We start from the raw sequence: 18,632 nt of genomic DNA, 5'->3' as shown, positions 1-18,632 counted from the left end.
CAACTGGGTTGGCAGCACACAACATCAAAGGAATTACATTACATCATTTACTAATGCTACCTGTGGAGCATAAAAAAATTGGAATACCACAAGCTATCTGGAGAAACGTGTTGTGAAGTTTCAAGAGTCTTGAAGAAAATGAAACTTCTCATTATTGATGAGATAAGCATGGTCTCAAACTTAATGCGTGCCTTTGTGCATTTAAGAATGCAGCAAGTTCTTAAAACAGAGTACAACATGTTATTTGGAGGAAAACGTGTCATCGTTTTTGGAGATCTACTGCAACTGACTCCAGTAAAAGGACAACCAGAATTTAAAACACTTGCGCATGAAGACACCAGAAAGTCTCTGGGTAGTGTTGGAAACGTGAACATTTAGCCATATTTTGAATACAAAGAACTCCTTACAAATATGCGACAAGCAAATGATGTTGATTATGGAATTATTCTCCAAGATATAAGAATTGGACTACTGACTAAACATGACAAACAAGCTTTGCAGACTCGATTACTTTCCAATTTGTTTCCAAATGAAAACGTAGTTCCTGAGAAAATATACATGAAAATTGCAGAAAACAAATCTGTAATCTGCTTAATGCCAACACTGCATGAGTGTTGTATATTCAAGGAAGAACTTTTGAAACTGGAAAATGAAGAAATAATAAAAATGGAAGCCATCAATAAAATAGAGCATGAAGGAATCACTATTATTTTAACAGAAAAATTGAAGACAAAATTGAATTCTTTAGAAAAATCAATATCTAAAACTGCTGGTTTAGAAAAGAATCTATATGTATGTAGAAACTGTCAAGTCATTTTAAAGGGTAATTTGGACATAGAAAAAGGTTTAGTTAATGGAACAATGGGTAAAGTTGTGGATTTTGTTAATTAACAGAATAAAGATGGTATTGAGTTCTTAAAAATTAAATTTGATCAGATTGAAGAAGTTAAACAAATTTGTTGATGTTCAGTTCATTTTTTGCTAGTTAAAGATTTATACGTCCGTAGAAAATAGTTTCCAGTTTATTTGGCATATGCAGTGACTATTCATAAATCTCAAGGTTTAAGTGTTGACAGTGTTTTGGTGAACATTGGAAATACTGTGTTTAAAGAGGGTATGGCATATGTGGCTTTTTCGCGAGTCAGAACATTATCTCGTTTGTTTTTGATTGATTGTGATGATACAAAGGTTACTGCAGATGCAAACTGTGTAAAAGAGTACAATACGTTAAGAAGAACATATGCTCCCAATTTAGGTCAATGTCCTGTATTTGAAAAGCGTGTAGTTGGTCGAAAAAGAAGGTATAAGAATATCTGTACTGAAGGTGTAGAGAAGGGAAAAAAAACAAGATAATGTGATTGCAAGCAAAAAGTAAAGGACACTGTTGAAGAGATTGTTGGTTATCAGTTTGAAAATAGTTCTGGTGTCAACTGGTATGCTAATGTAGTGGTCAATGTTTTTTTTCTTGAAGCTTTGCAACAGCAAATTATGGAGAATCAGGAAAAAAATGTTTTTGCTTCTTGCATTTTGTGTATGAAAAAATAAGAACTGATACATGTAAAATACAAACCGTTTCCGATGTTCGTAATCTTTTGGATGTATGTTCTGGTTCTACACAATTTACTCAAAATATCCAACAAGATGCATAGGAATTTCCAATGTATATGCTTACTGTATTGGAAAATGAAGGTGTAGACATAGAGAATATTTTTGGCCTTTGTTATAAATGGGAACATCAATGTGAAAATTGTATGTTTCCAGGTAGCACTAACATTGACACTGAAAGATTATATATTTTACATCACCGGACTCTAAATCAGTGTCTTTCAATAAATTAGTTAAAGCTGCAAATCAAAACATGGAGTGTAGCCAATGCAAACCAGAAATGTTGTCAACATTATTTATACAAATATATGGACAATACATAATTTTAATGATGCAACGTTGTACAGCTGACGGAAGAAAATTGGACACTTTAATAAAACATTTTGTAGCTACTCAACTATCAATATCAGGAAGTACTTTTGTAGCAGTAGCAATAATTTTCCACAATGGTCATTCAACAACATCTGGACATTACACTGCCTATCTAAAAAGTAACAAAACCTGGACTCTTTGTAATGATGCTGAGTTGGTTTGCCTTTCGAATTACCAAATTCCTACCTAATATTTTTAAAGCTAAAGTTTAAGGAAGATAATTCAGCCTCTGAGGAATTTATTATTATGATTTAATAGAATTACCACTGGACAATTTAAATAAAAATGACTGCAAAAATACAATTGGGCTTCAAGAAAAGGTATTTCTTTGAATTATGGACTTTTTGTTGCACATTGTCTCGGTATAATTTTAGCCAACAACATTTACATTGTTTATACATTTAAGTTATAACATTTTCTTAGCAGTAATCATTTTATATATGTGTGATTTGTATTATCTGGTGTTTTAGTGTGGATGTATTGTTTTTTTTTAAACTATCTAATTGATTGTTTTTTTTTGCCCACTGTTATGTGATGAGTACGATTGAAATCACAGTTTGTAGTGAAATTCAATATATTCTGAGAACAGCAAAAAAGGCAAAGAAATACCTTTGTAAAATGTTCAAATTATGCTGTGCTGTTAAAAATATATTATTACATGTTATAACTTTTTTCTTTTCTTTTACAGATCCTAATTCTAAAATATAGTATTTATAATATTTTACATTATAAAAAACAACTGAATAAAATGTGTAGCGTTTTTTAGTTGTATTAGTGCTGAGGTAAGTTTAAGTAAGTCTTAAAATGCACAATGGACTGTGCTTGCACACAGTTGAAAAAATAAATGGGAGATTGATGGACTAAATTTGTGCCAGAGAATTCCATTGCAGACAGGTATCAAATAGGAGACAGCTTCAGAACACCTGTCTTCAAGATACATGGTGTAGTACACAATAGGGACATATGGTGGTCTTGTAGGTCCTTATACTTATTATAAGAAATACAACTATTTAACTTAAAGCACATCACTAAGTGTTTTTTTTTACATGTGACAGTAGGCCCCATCCCTTCTCTTCAGTCATATATAAATATGTGCTATAAGTTTCGTAAAACATAATTACTTATAAATGTATTTTGTTCTCTGTTAGTAGTACAACAATTTATTCCTATAATAAGAATTGGCCTAGCTTTTAACTCTCTTTCTTAATTGCAAGGTGAGAAAAAAGACATTCTATATACCTTTTGTTTTCCATTTAAAGATAATCACATCATGAACAACACTTTCCATTGAAAAGGTGTTCTATAGGTTTTGCTGTGCGTGTTTGCACAGAACAAGACATATATCCAGTTTTATAATAAAAAAAAAATCTGGCCTTGTTTGTGAATGGTGCACCATCCTCCAATTGGTGTAGCAAAGAACAACAAGGAGAATTTTTTTCACTTCTCATTTTTTTATTTCAATATATGCTACAATGCACACCATATATTGAAGATGAAAATGCATTTTCTGATTGTTTTTGTGCAGTAAAGTGTCCCTTGCTGAACAAAAACAATCTCCTCATAACACGCATCCTTCCACCATCGTGCAAGGGTGCATGTGTCACCACATGGCTGCAGTTTAAGCAGCTGTGCAGAGGGAAGCACAGACTTGCAACATATTTATGTACAAATGTTGCATCCCTGTGCTTTAGAAATAGCGCAGCATGCTGTAGGTAAATAGTTCACAGTGTCATGCTGTAGCATTTTCCCACAGTGCTGCACTTATGTATTCACCATACATTAAAAATGCATTATTTCAGTCAATTATGCACTACACATACATACATCTAAACTTTCACACACTAGCCTACAAGTTTAGCTCTTTTTATACCAGAGTAGGTAGTTCTGATAAGAACTTTTTTTTAGTTTTGTAGTTTTCTATTTTTTTGAACGATTTTTTTGCTATTTTAAACAGGGAAACACGATGAACAGAACCAAAAATTATGAGGAGAAAAAAAAACTAACAATGGTGGTTGTCGATAGCCCGACAATTGAGGTCCACTGATTGCTCACCATAAGCAATGAGATGTCTGCATTTTACACAATTTATCCTGACTCGTGCAAATTGCGGACTTATATCTGGTGCTGAACTAGAAGATGATGGTGCTGTTCCAGATATGCTTGGTACAGCTGGTGGTGCAGGAGCATTTTGATGCATTTTGATGTAGTCTTCTCATCTCCTCTCGTGCTAAGTTGACTGGATGGCATGTCTGCAAATGCTTCTTCATACTTGCAGTCTCACACAAGTATTTTTTGTTCGGATTTCCTCTAGAGAGGATCACTTTGCAGATTTTGCACGTTACTTTGGTCGCATTGACCTTTTTTCGTCCAGCTGAGAATGTGAAAAAATTCCACATGATAGATGAATACCTCTCTGGAGGGGGAGATTCTGGAACAAATTCCTGAGTGGTGGACTCTTCAGAATCAGAGGAAGAAAGTGGATTTGTTGCCATTTTGAAAATTATGAGGTGAATCAGGTCTGCAATGAGTAAAAAAAAAGGAGTTCTTCTGAGAAGATCTAAGAAGAGTGATTGAAATGGTTGGGGTTCTTCAATACTTTGAATAGGGAGTCTAATGAACCAATCAAATCTCTTTTTTTGTGGTCACATGGGGTACGCGTAGGGTGCGCACACCCAGCATGCATCCAGCTCACATTCAGCACGACTTTGTGAAATAGCATTTGAAAGTAATGTGCTTTTTTGAATGTTAAACAATATTATTGTTATAATTACCCCCGACAATGTCTTTCTCTTTCTCTTCGAAGGAGTTACGAGTCCCATTTATACCGGCGCCATTTTGGGCGAGGCCGGGCAGGTCCAGGATATAGTCAAAATGTCTCCACCAACCAGCGGTCGGACCGGAACCCCTTTCCGCAGTCCAAAAAGGTTCTGTTAAATGACAACAGAAGAAATAGGCAACAAGAACAATCAGTCAAAAGAGGGGACGCTTTCGGGAATGGGGCCCATGCACTAGCAGGCAAGCGTCCGAGTTCCAAGGTGTCCCAGGGCCATTTTAGTGGACCAGGCCCAAATCCAAAGAGCCGGCCGCCATTTTGAGAGTCCTGTTGCAGCCGCCTATCGCTGCACCGCAAGAGTGGGCGCAATTCAGCTGGATGGTGGGCGAGACGCTGTAGCCGCAAGAGCGGGCGCAACTCAGCTGGATGGCGGGTGAGGCACTGTGCCCCAAGAGCGGGCGGAACTCAGCTGGATGGCGGGTGAGGCACTGTGCCGCAAGAGCGGGCGGAACTCAGCTGGACGGCGAGTGAAACGCTAAGAGGCGCCCCACTGCAGATGAGGTGCCTCCACCTGGGGAGGCGGGAGAGGCCCGTTTGTGCCGCCTCCCCCCCCCCCCCCGGGCACCCCACGCCGTCTTTCGGCGCAGCATTGTAGGATGGCCACACCAGTGCGACAACTTGCTGGACACCACCTCGGTGCCATCCGGATCTCGGCGCGTTGTGCTGCCTTCGGCCTACTGTAGCAGCAAGTGCGGGCGCAACTCTGCTGGACGGCGAGGGAAACGCTAAGGGGCGCCCAACTGCAGATGAGGTGCCTCCACCTGGGGAGGCGGGAGAGGCCCGTTTGCGCCGCCTCCCCCCCCCCCCCCGGGCACCCCACGCCGTCTTTCGGCGCAGCATTGTAGGATGGCCACACCAGTGCGGCAACTTGCTGGACACCACCTCGGTGTCTATAACCTATGGTTTTTTCAGTGTATATATATATATATATATATATATATATATATATATATATATAAACGCGTCGGGCAGATCCATTACAGAGCGGCGCCTACAAGCGGATCCCCGTCCTCACCTACACATAAATAAAGCTGCTGCTCGCGTGCTACTCAATGGTGGACAACCTTGGAGCGAGAATATATATATATATATATATATATATTACCTACTGGCTATTGCCAGTAGGTATATATAGTTAGGATTAATTCTCTATGGAACTTTTGAAAATTCTATGTCTAATAACTTTGGCGTTTGTGGACGGAATCGGCTGAAATTTTCAGGAAAATGGCACATTTTGTTTCTGAGCAGCCCTTGAAAATTTGGGGGGGTTTTGTCGAGGGGGGGCCGAGAAAAAAGGGGGGTCCCAAAACGCGTTTTTCCCATGTTAATTTCCATAGGGCGGTTGGACTCACTTTTAGCTCGAACGGCTGAATGGATTTGCACGAAACTTGGCAAAATTGTAGGGACTGTTAGCCCGATGTGTCTTTGCTAGGTCCCAATATATGTGCTCCAGTAGTTTTTGAGAAATTAACGTTCAAAACAAGGTATATATCTGTAACAGCGCTCCGGGCTGCGCTCCGGTTCGCTTACTTTTCGCGAAACGGAACTTTGCACGCAGAAAGCTGATTGGCTCTCCGGTGTCTGTCAACATTCTAAACAGTCCGGAGCGGCCGCCATCTTATCTCTCGGTAGGATCAAGAGAGAAGAAGAGGTGAAAAACGAAGGGGGAATTTAATGAAAGGGGGCAAGGTATACCTCTCTTGACCCCCTAGGAATGATGTTGGGGTTATTAAAGGGTCTCGTGGGGAAAATAAAAAAATATATATTTTTCACGGTAGAAGCGCTTCCCGGGCCGCGAACTGGGCCGCAAACTGGTAGCGAAACGGGAATTCGCCATTTTGTGTTTCGTTTTAATTAAATTACTAGGCATAAGGGGGTGCTGGAGACGTATCCTGACCCCTTGTGTTTTCTGAGGGTGGCTGAGGAGGCTCATATATGTTGATACATGTCTTCCAGCGGCTGTGCGTGAGCTTTTTTTTTTTTTTTTTTTGCTGCGTGACGCCTGTTAACGTTCGATTCGATGGAAATCAGGAAGTGTTGACCACCATTTTGTCACTGCGAGTAAATATTTTGTTATAAATGAATCCTTATTGATAAACATTGTCTGCGCCATCTTGCCTTTTTGTCCAATGCCACAATTTTGTCGTGCACGGCAGCCATTTTAGATGCCTTGACCAGACCCACTCTCTGCACGCCGTCGATTCTCAGCACGGCTCCCCACCCTCGCAAGCATCTCCCCCACGCACTGGTCACCCCCGCTCTCTCTCTCATGCATCGGCCATATACTTCCCCCCATCTGCGCTGCTCTTCCCTGAGAATCACACTCTGTGCCCGCCCGACACCTCCCTTTCACCCTATTCACTACCGCACCCTCTGACACTCCTCTTCCTCTGTGTCCAATTGTCCAGGCCGGACCCAGGCTATCACCTAGCCCTGCGGATGTAGTTTATGGCCCCAGCTGTAGAGAATCCAGACATGCTAACCCTCCCGATTCAGGCGTGAGACTACTGATTTCAGTGCTACTCTTCCGCCTCCCGATTCCTGCAAGGAAAAATCCGGGGGCATATTACCAACAACTAGCGATAATTTTTGTCTCTAACTTGTTTAGAGACAAAAATTATCGCCGCACATCGGCGAATTTTATCGCAGATAAACCTTGCTATTAGCAAGGTTTATCGCAAATTCGATAAAAAACGGCCGCAATGCATGAATATCGCTGAAAAGTCAGCGATATTCATGCATTATCCAGCAAATGCTCTTAGCCATGTTATCCACCTTCCATTGGATAACATGGCTAAAAACTGCTCTGTGCGTGAGCTTTTTTTTTTTTTTGCTGCGTGACGTTTGTTAACGTTCAATTCGATGGAAATCAGGAAGTGTTGACCACCATTTTGTCACTGCGAGTAAATATTTTGTTATAAATGAATCCTTATTGATAAACATTGTCTGCGCCATCTTGCCTTTTTGTCCAATGCCACAATTTTGTCGTGCACGGCAGCCATTTTAGATGCCTTGACCAGACCCACTCTCTGCACGCCGTCGATTCTCAGCACGGCTCCCCACCCTCGCAAGCATCTCCCTCACGCACTGGTCACCCCCGCTCTCTCTCTCATGCATGGGCCATATACTTCCCCCCATCTGCGCTGCTCTTCCCTGAGAATCACACCCTGTGCCCGCCCGACACCTCCCTTTCACCCTATTCACTACCGCACCCTCTGACACTCCTCTTCCTCTTTGTCCGATTGTCCAGGCCGGACCCAGGCTATCAGCTAGCCCTGCGGATGTAGTTTATGGCCCCAGCTGTAGAGAATCCAGACATACCAATCCTCCCGATTCAGGCGTGAGACTACTGATTTCAGTGCTAGTCTTCCGCCTCCCGATTCCTGCAAGGAAAAACCCGGGGGCATATTACCAACAACTAGCGATAATTTTTGTCTCTAACTTGTTTAGAGACAAAAATTATCGCCGCACATCGGCGAATTTTATCGCAGATAAACCTTGCTATTAGCAAGGTTCATCGCAAATGCGATAAAAAACCGCCGCAATGCATGAATATCGCTGAAAAGTCTGCGATATTCATGCATTATCCAGCAAATGCTCTTAGCCATGTTATCCACCTTCCATTGGATAACATGGCTAAAAACTGCTCAGGGCAGGTGTTAGCTTTTGGAGATATTTGCGCTTAGCGCGAATATCTCCAAAAGTTGGTAATAGGAGATAGCGATGGTTAGGGACTGTTTCCAGTCGCTAACATCTTGGCACGCCCACTTTGCATGTCATTAGTGATAAATATCACTGACATGCAAAGCGGGGCCCAAGATGGTCGCTATCTCCTTTTAGCTGTCACTAACTGGTGTTAGCGACAGCTTGGTAATAGGGAGATAATTTTATCTCCTTTTTTTGGCTTTTAAAGCCAAAAAAGTGGAAATAAACCCCCTTGATAATATGCCCCACGATTCCTCGGGGGTTTCAGCTGACAGGGCTTGGTATTGTGTTACGTGCTAATTCTTCCTGGAAACGTCAGCGGGTCGATGCAGGGGTTCTAGAAGGGGTGATAAACCATTTAAGCCTCATGAACAAGCGCATGGTCTTTTAAAGATTTGTGAAGTACTCGGGGCGGCGGTGTGTGTGTGCCCTCTTTCAGGAGCGGGCGGGGGGGCACTGCCAGCAACTTGCCAGGCCAGGTAGTGTTCAACACGTGCATCACCCTTTCTCTGCCTGCTATTGCGCTCCATGCTTCGGAAAGGTAAGAAAAAGAACGTGCATTTGAGTTTGAAATGTCCGATCCTGTAGCAGTACACTTGCAAAGCCCACACATGACAATAACCCGATTCAAGGCCCCATTCACCCGATTTTTTAAAAATATATAGCACTCCAACAAAGTAGGATTATAAAACTTTATTAACTTTTAAATATAACGAACGCAACAAAAACTGTAAATATATTTAAACATTTTTTGAAATTAACCAGAACTATAACGATAACAACAACAACAACAATAATATAACTTTCATGCCTAAATTACGCAAACATTTAGCTAATCTGCTAAAGGGGGGAGTCACCATTTCTTTACAATAATCAATAATGAAAAATCAACATCAATAGGGTTGTCCGTATTCCCGATGCAGCACTATAGTGCAACATACACAGCACCTGGGGTGTCAAGAGTGAACAGGTCCTAGCTGCTTAACCAATGACTGACAAATGCTATATTAAACACTTACTATGTATAATACTTGCGTTCACAATAGTTTTACTTTACAAAACAGAACAAAAGATGTCCCCTGTAAGTAAACCCATATTAGCTGTTTCAGTTATTGAACATCCTAAGGTTTTATGACATGGGGAACAGTGGTGATATCCTTGGCGGGTGATGGAACTGGGATTGTTAATGGAAAAACATCTACAAAGAAAACTATTGGTGAATTATACTTCTCCGGAAACTATAACGATAACAACAACAACAACAATAATACAACTTTTATGCCCAAATTACGCAAAGATTTAGCTAATCTGCTAAAGGGGGGAGTAGCCATTTCTTTTGATAATTTATTTATCCATCCGTAGCCTCTCTAATCTCCATTACAATATGTTTCTTGGTGTCGCTAGCTGATGAAAAAACTAAAGTGATAACTTCCTCATCCTTATTTTGTCTTTCTTTGTTCCTTAAGATGTTATCTGTGTCAACCTCTTCCGAGAATGCTGATGCGTTATGGATTTCCTTGTGTTTCTTAATAGCATTGGTGTCTGCACACTTCTTTGTCAATTCTGTGAACATGATAACTGCTTCATAGACAGACGATATCTTTGTTAAGTCATTAGTGTTAAGTGTGTCTGAAACTACAGTGCCCTTCTGTTTTTCTTTCTTCAGGCTCTACAGAGTTTTGTGTGTTGTTCTTTTGAGCGACAATTATTCCAGAGGTTTCAGGTTCACTTGTTTTGTCCTGCAGTGAGTTAACAGCTTTAGAGACTTCATGTTTATTTGCTATGTCCTGCTGTTCGTCAACTGCTTCAGAGACGTCAGCCTCATTTGTTATGTTTGACTAGATCCTGGACCTGCCCGGCCGCGCCCAAAATGGCGCCGGTGTAAATGGGACTCGTAACTGCTTGTTGTGTACTGGTTGCCCAACCTTGATATCACGAGATACGTATGCAGTTTTGAAGCACATGGCGGAGGCTCGTCTGCTGTAGTGGGGCGCCCCTTATCGTTTCAGTCGCCATTCCGCCCGCTTTTGCTACACTGTGCCTTTTCCGCCATTCAGCTGTTTACCGCCCGCTCTTACGGCTACAGCGTCTCGCTCACCATGTAGTTGAGTTGCTCCCACTCTTGCGGTGCAGCGATAGGCGGCTGCCACAGGACTCTTAAAATGGCGGCCAGCTCTTCGGATTTGGGCCTGGTCCAGTAAAATGGCCCTGGGACACCTTGGAACTCGGACGCTTGTCTGCCAGGGCTTGAGTTCCATTCTCAAAAGCGTCCCCTCAGCCTTGAAGATTGTACAAAAGTCTTGGGGGCCCTCGACTCCCGCAGGCTTCCGGTGGGGAGCGGCTGCCCTGATTGCTTGCGGAATGGCCACGACGGAGCTACGAGATGGTGGTGCTCTCATGGTGTCGCCAGCTTCAGTCTGAAACATCCAGAAACAAGGTGGGGCTTTCATCGTTTGGGAAAAAAATTTTTTTAATCCAATGAAAAGTGTTATTTTTAGGTCACATGACCTAGTCTTACATCATTAGGAAAACAAAAGTAAAATGTACCAATGAAAAGTTTTATTAACAAGTCACATGACCTGTTATGCTTACGTTACGCGCTGCGCGGCGCGCTCTGGATCGTTTCCGGGAAGCTGCGCCTTGCGCACCGGAGCACTTCCGGGTGCGCTAACGCGGCGCGTCATATGACGCATTACGCGACAACGCAGGTCCAGAATATAGTCAAAATGTCTCCACCAACCAGCGGTCGGAATACAACCGCTTTCAGCAGTCCAAAAAGTTCGGTTAAATCTTAAGAGTGGGAGCAACTCAACTACATGGTGAGCGAGACGCTGTAGTCGCAAGAGCGGGCGGTAAACAGCTGAATGGCGGAAGAGGCACAGAGTACCAAAAGCGGGCGGAATGGCAACTAAAACGGTAAAGGGGCGCCCCACTACAGTGTGTCTTCAGGTCAAACGGATTGTGGGACAAGGTCCAGAATGGAAGAGTCATCAAAAGGGAAAAAATTCCGCCGGACCCCGGGAGCCGGCCGCCTATGTCGGGGGCGATCTCAGGCCACACCAGGGCAACACGACTTGGGGAGGGGGCAGGAGCCAAGCGCCCCCTCTCAGTCCGCGCCATCTCACCGCCCCTCGGGGGCCTCCGTCAAGCGGTTTAGGGAGGCACCGTATCACATTGTTTTCCAATGCAGTCAGGTTCACAAACGGACCCCACTTACTTTGAATAGTGAAGCTGCAGCAGGTGCAAATAAGGTTTAAACAGTGTTACAAGCGCTGCTTAGAACTCTGAAGTATGGCACTGAACATCCAGGACTTATGCCATTTGTGTAAGGCAGTGACATCGAAGCAACTCAGGGACAAAAAGCATGAACGAACATTCACGTATGAAAATCTTATTTGGGGAAGGGGCAGGATCCAAACGCCCCCTCCCAGTTCGCGCCACTACACCGTATGTGGAAAATCTGAAGCCATCGTTCTACAAACTCTCAACGCTTGCTATCAGTGCATGAGTTTCATGCTCGATCGATTGAGCTAGCCGGATCGGGCAATAAAAAGTATAAAATAGTTATGTAAATAGTTATTTAATAAAATGTTTTACCCTGTTTCTTTGCTGGTGTGTTGTCTATATTTATAATATTTGCATAGGGTTTGTCGTTATTTTGGGCGGGGTGGGTGGCGGAGTCGAGCTGTCTTGCAGCCCTCATGGTGTGGAGCTCAGTTCATTTCACTATTTTCGTATTTCTCATGAAGGGTTGTTCCTAATGTTTGTATTTTACCGAGGTCAAAAAGAGATCGAATTAGTGGTCTACTGATTTTGCTCGATTACTTTTATTTTTTTACACGATTTTTCACTATCTGCAAAGACTAAACAGAGTATTGCGACTTTGTGCTTGTTTGTAAATAGAGAATGATCCAAAGAGAACCAATTCTAAAACAGTAAATGCTTGGATAACAATCAATCAAATGGAGAGACAAGCAGGTACGACGGATTACAACGGGGGTAAAGGTCTGCGTTAACTACCGTTCACTATCTGCAAAGAGAGAGTACTACTAAGAGAAAAGAGGGGAGGGGGGGCAGCGTTCAAAGCACATCAGCGTGCATAAACACGAAAACGTTTTTACCTATCACGTACTTGACATTTGACAGCTTTTGATATTTGCTATTAAAAAACCATTGAAATTCACAGAAAAAACCATAGGTTATAGTCCATATATAGTTAGGAATTTGCATTTACAAAACCTTGAAAATTCAATGAAAAAACCGTTGGTTATAGAACATATATAGTTAGGAATTTGCATTTACAAAACCTTATTTTACTCGCATAAAACCATTGAAATTCCATATATAGTTAGATGCGCTAACTATATATCGCGCACCCGCAATCCACTGCTGATGATGTCACATATTACATCATTCATGACATGGTCAGTGACATCACTGATGACATCACTGATGACAACTCAAATGACATCACTGATGAGAACTCAAATGACATCACTGACAACATCACAGATGACATCATTCATGTGTTAATACGATGAACCTCTACAGACTCTGATATATCCTTAGATACACTCAGTGAAAACAGACACTCACAGATTGTCACTCATCCATGGAGTTACTCATACACCTAGACAGTCATGCAAAGAATCAATCACACCTCCAATTCCTCAACTATACAGTTATACACACCTTACTTATTGAAACATATTCTAACACATATTTACTCTCTTATATAATCCCTAATAAAAGTTCACAATGATCCATACAGCCACTCACACATTCACTGGCTCTAATGCACAGTTATTGATATATACTAACTCTCACATGTACTGTGTTTTACATATGTACTTACTTTGACATGTAGCACTGAGATATCCATTCACTCACCAATACACTCATGCACACAGTCAACCGCCCATACAGCTGTTTCCACATGCACTTTTGAAACCATACATCTAGTGAATCAACTGCTCACACATCTATGCACAGAGTCACACACCTCCCAGCCACTCACACACATACTCAGTCTCCCATACAAATACTTGAGCAACCAATCAATAACCCATATAGTTATTCATATAGCTGCTGATCAACACATGCAGCAGTTTACAGAACAACAGATATAATGATGCACAAATTAATACAGTTTAATCACTAACCCATGCACTCAGTGAGACACATTTAATCACTCCCTCATACAATCAGTCATGCACCTACTAAATCCTTCATCCAGACATTTATACATCCACTCATTCTTCAATATGTAAGACATATTTTAACTTTACAGAAACATACAGTCACTGGATGTTGTGATCAGTGATGTCATCAGTGATGTCACTGACCATGTCATGAATGATGTAATATGTGACATCATCAGCAGTGGATTGCGGGTGCGCGATATATAGTTAGCGCATCTAACTATATATGGAATTTCAATGGTTTTATGCGAGTAAAATAAGGTTTTGTAAATGCAAATTCCTAACTATATATGTTCTATAACCAATGGTTTTTTCATTGAATATATATATATATATATATATATCTAAATATATGCATGCAACCTCATGCGCTGCTTCTGCGACGCAATCCAGGCCACATCAGCAATACTCTTCCAAATGGTTTTAGTAAAGTTAAAAGTTCAGGCATAATGCGTTTCGAGTCCCTTGAGTCTTTGTCAAATGCCAATAGCTTCTACATCGTTGCAGGTTTTAAAGGAACGTAGCTTTTTAAACACTGAAAAAGGACCAAAGTCTATATTGTTCCCGATTTAAAGGGGACAGGTATCATTACACACGAAAGTTTTAAGTTTTTACAGTTCGTCTCAGCTGCAGAGGTGGGTACCATTTTTATTTGATGGTTAGTAGTAACCCTTTACAGAATGTTCGTTTATCTAAGGTTACCTTTTCTGCCCAGTCTTGTTGGTGTAACGTTCAGTTGCATGGGACTACAGTTCCCAGAGTCCTTTTTACCTGTCCTCCGTTTTCTTCACCGGATTTCAGTGTCGGTGATAGCAAAACTCCACTTAACACAGCGTTTGCCGAGTGCGAATCACGCAGTGATAAGGACATTTCCATATATATATATATATATATATATATATATATATATATATATATATATATATATATATATAATTTTTTTTTTTTTTCCAGCCAATGCTGTTTACCACCATTCAAAATCAGGCACCGACTCCGTGGCATGAAGATTCAAGGATAATATATATTCCGTACGATTATATTATTATATATTGTTATAAATATGTTTTTGAACATTACAAAATTACCCGGGAGTCGCGCACCCAGAGCGTCTGATATGCATATGATGACATGCGCTACCGTGCTTCCGACATGTCGCGTAACACGTACATGTCGCGTATGCACCATAACTCGCGTACAAGGCGCATATCAACCGCGTTTAAAAAGTTGTACTCGTCGCACACCCTACGCTATTCCTATACAGCAATCCTAAAATGGCGGACATGTGACGTGCAGTGAACGAGCAGGGTACGCTTTGGGTTTGAGACTCCAAAACAAAAAAGGAAAAAAAATAATTTAAGAATATTTTAAACAATATAAAATAATTAAAAAATATATTTTTATTAAAAAAAATATGTGTAATGTAATTTCAAAAATAACATATCTAAAAAAAAAGTTAAAAAAATGTAGTTGAAAAATGTAACAATAAGTATAAAAATAATATATATTAAAAAAATTATAATTCATAAAACTTTTGAAATTCACTGAAAAAAACATAGGTTTCAGATATGTTATAAGTAGGAATTAGCATGTAAAAAACTTTTGAAATTCACTGAAAAAACCATAGGTTTCAGACGTGTTATAATTTGGAATTAGCATTCAAAAAACCTTTGCATTCACTGAAAAAAAAACTAGTTTTCAGGGGTGTTATAGTTAGATGGACATTTCACTTGTACAAACCCATTGAAATTCCTCCGTTATAGTTAGTTATACTAACTGTAACTCTCGCGCCCGCAATCCACTGGCGATGATTTCACATATTACATCATTCATGACCTGGTCAGTGACATCACTGATGACATCACTGATGACATCTCAAATTACATCACTGATGACATCGCTGACGACATCATCCACGTGAAAATCAGAGACCCCTCATCATTGCACTACTATAACCTTTCAACAGTCACTGTAAAATACAGAGTACCATATTTGAATCAATTAATACAGCTATACAAGAATCTAAAAACCCACTCAGTAATTCCTAGATCTCCACACACATCTAATCACTTTCCTGTAGATTCACTCATGCATGTTGTCAATGATCAATAGAACAGTATCAAATATACTTATACACCTATATTAACATTATACACCAGCTCACATCCTATTCAGTTATGCAGTCAACCTACTCACTTTTGCAAACAATGTACCTTATTTACATTTACTCAGTTACACACTTATTCAAATATCACTTTGTTTATTCATATAAATAGTAACTCATACTTACTGTGTTATGAAATCATTATTACAAGTGTACAATCATTTATACAGTTATTCATGCATCAATGAGTTTTATGTACAATTCTTTATATACAACAACTGTCACATACACTGTCTTTTATTTTTTTACTTTGTTGGACATGTACCATTTAGAAATGTTTTTGTTCATTACCACACACATAAAGAAATTCACTCAACCAAACAAGTATTATAATACATAGTCTTAACCTCATATACATACTGAATTAACTATTCACATATCTTTGGGCAGACACAGATCCCCCACCGAAGCACACACACATTCACTCTCCATTACAAATAATCAGTTAACTAATCAATAACTAATATAGACTTTCACGTAGCTAGTAACCAACTGGTGCAGCAGCTTACACAACAACTGACGAAATATTACAGATATTCACACAGTTTAGTCACTATCCAATATATTTAGTGAGACACTATAAATTACTCAAGTAAACAATCAATCACACTGCTACTAAATCCAATATCCAGATTTTTATATATCCACTAATTCTTCAATGCTGATTGCTACATAATACATATTTAAATATGGAATCAAACCCCATTCACTGGATGATGTCATCAGTGATGTCATCAGTGATGTCATCAGTGATGTCACTAGCCATGTCATGAATGATGTAATGTGTGACATCATCACAAGAGGATTGCGGGCGCAAAATTTACAGTTAGTACAACTAACTATAACGGAGGAATTTCAATGGTTATGTATAAATGAAATGTCTAGCTAACTATAACACCCCTGAAACCTATGTTTTTTTCTGTGAATATATATATATATATAACCTACTGGGGGTCCCTAGTAGGTAGTTATAGTTAGGACCTATTTTCCATAGGAAATCCGCAACATTCTATTTGAAATAACTTTGGCTCCTGTCAACGAATCTTTGCGAAAACTTTAAAACTTATGGCCAGCTCTGGTCCGCTCCTATCCTAAAAGTCTCGAGGTGATTCGTCAAGCGGGGTCCAAGAAAAAATGGGGGTCCTAAAACGTGTTTTCTCCATGCAATTTTCCATAGAAACTTTTAATCGCAGCCACAGCCCGAACTGCTGAATGGAATTACACCAAATTTGGCAAAAAGGTAGTCCTTGGTTCAAACTCGTACCGTTTGGTTAAATGTATGCATGGGCGTATTTTGCGAATCTCGCGTTCGCGAATTTTGCGGATTTGCGAACTCGCAATCCGCAAAATCCGCGAATTCTCGCGAATTTGCGGATTTTTTTTTTGTGTTCGCGCGGGTTTCTGCCAGTTCGCGAGGGTTTTGTACAATTTCGCAAATGCGAACTTACCTGTCGGGTCGCAAGTTTGTTGTTTCTACGTGTCCAGCCTGTTTGGGACACTCTTCTTCATCACTGCCACTCTCTGTCACCACTGCCACTCTCTGACTACTCATGCCACCCTCTGGCCCACCCATGCCACCCTCTGTTTCATCACAGCACCCTCTGGTTGTCCAGTCAGTGTACATTATTGTGGCAAAGCAAAGCACACCTTCCCTGCCTCAAGTGACCTGAATTAATTTGGGGCTGATTAATGTGTCACAGAATATTTTTTTAGCTGGCACCTGCTTCCTTAGTGCTTCCTGATTAGTGATCTTTTGCACTTGCTAAGTGCTTTCATTGTTGCAAAATTTGTTACAACACCTGCCCTGCCCCAACTGACAATAATGAATTAGGGGCTGATTAATGGATTTGAACTTCCAGCCTGGCTCCTGCTTGTCTCCCTTAGCTGTAATTCAGGACCTTTGTGGCATATGTGTAACTATTCTGAGGTTCAGAGCAGGGTCACATAATAGTTGCAAGTAGGCAACTGAACTCTGGAGGGGCCCCTCAGGAAGCACTACAGGAAATGGCTACTAATGATGAGCTTGAACTTTTGAACCTGGTAAGTAGTTTCAGTTTTGCTAAGATCGTATTTTTGCAATTTAGCGCTTATTCGCGGGGCGCGAAGTTGTACTGGGAAGCCGCGAACTCACGCGAACAGTGCGAGCAAGCCATAAAATCCGCTGCTCGCGGATTTGCGGATTTTGCGGGAGATTCGCGAATCTCGCGGATTGCGAATTTACCGAAAATCCGCAAAATCCACGAGCGAAACGGATTTTCCGCCGATACTTAGTTAAATGGTGTAAATCTGTTCAGTATTTTTTAGATATTAAAGAAAACAAATACGTATATATCCGGGCGGAGCCTAACGACACATCTCATCGTGAGATCTGATTGGCTGTCAGCACTTCATCCAAGAAGTGTTGGCAGCCATCTTGGGACCAATATACATAATAGCACCTCATTAAAAAGCATTGCAGTTAATAGAATGTTTTAAGACTTTAGTTACATTATGAATCATTTGTTGATGGTACCATACTCATTTTAGGAGTTTTGGTGTGTTCTAAGGTGGTTTTACCATGTGAAAAAACCTTCTGCTGGGATATTATGAATCACGTTTGAGAGAAAACTATTTTCTCATGCTTTTACCACAGAGGTTTGGAAGGTGATCCATAAGCTAAACTGAGAACCTATTTTCTGTAAATTCACATTATGTTTCTCAGTCATGTGAGAATGAAGTTTGAAATTCTCAGTAAAACATGGACATCCAACAAGGG

Source organism: Lissotriton vulgaris, chromosome 2_1 (genome assembly GCF_964263255.1).
Source record: "Lissotriton vulgaris chromosome 2_1, aLisVul1.2, whole genome shotgun sequence".
Classification (NCBI taxonomy): Eukaryota; Metazoa; Chordata; class Amphibia; order Caudata; family Salamandridae; genus Lissotriton; species Lissotriton vulgaris.
Note: the sequence above shows the minus strand (reverse complement) of the source record.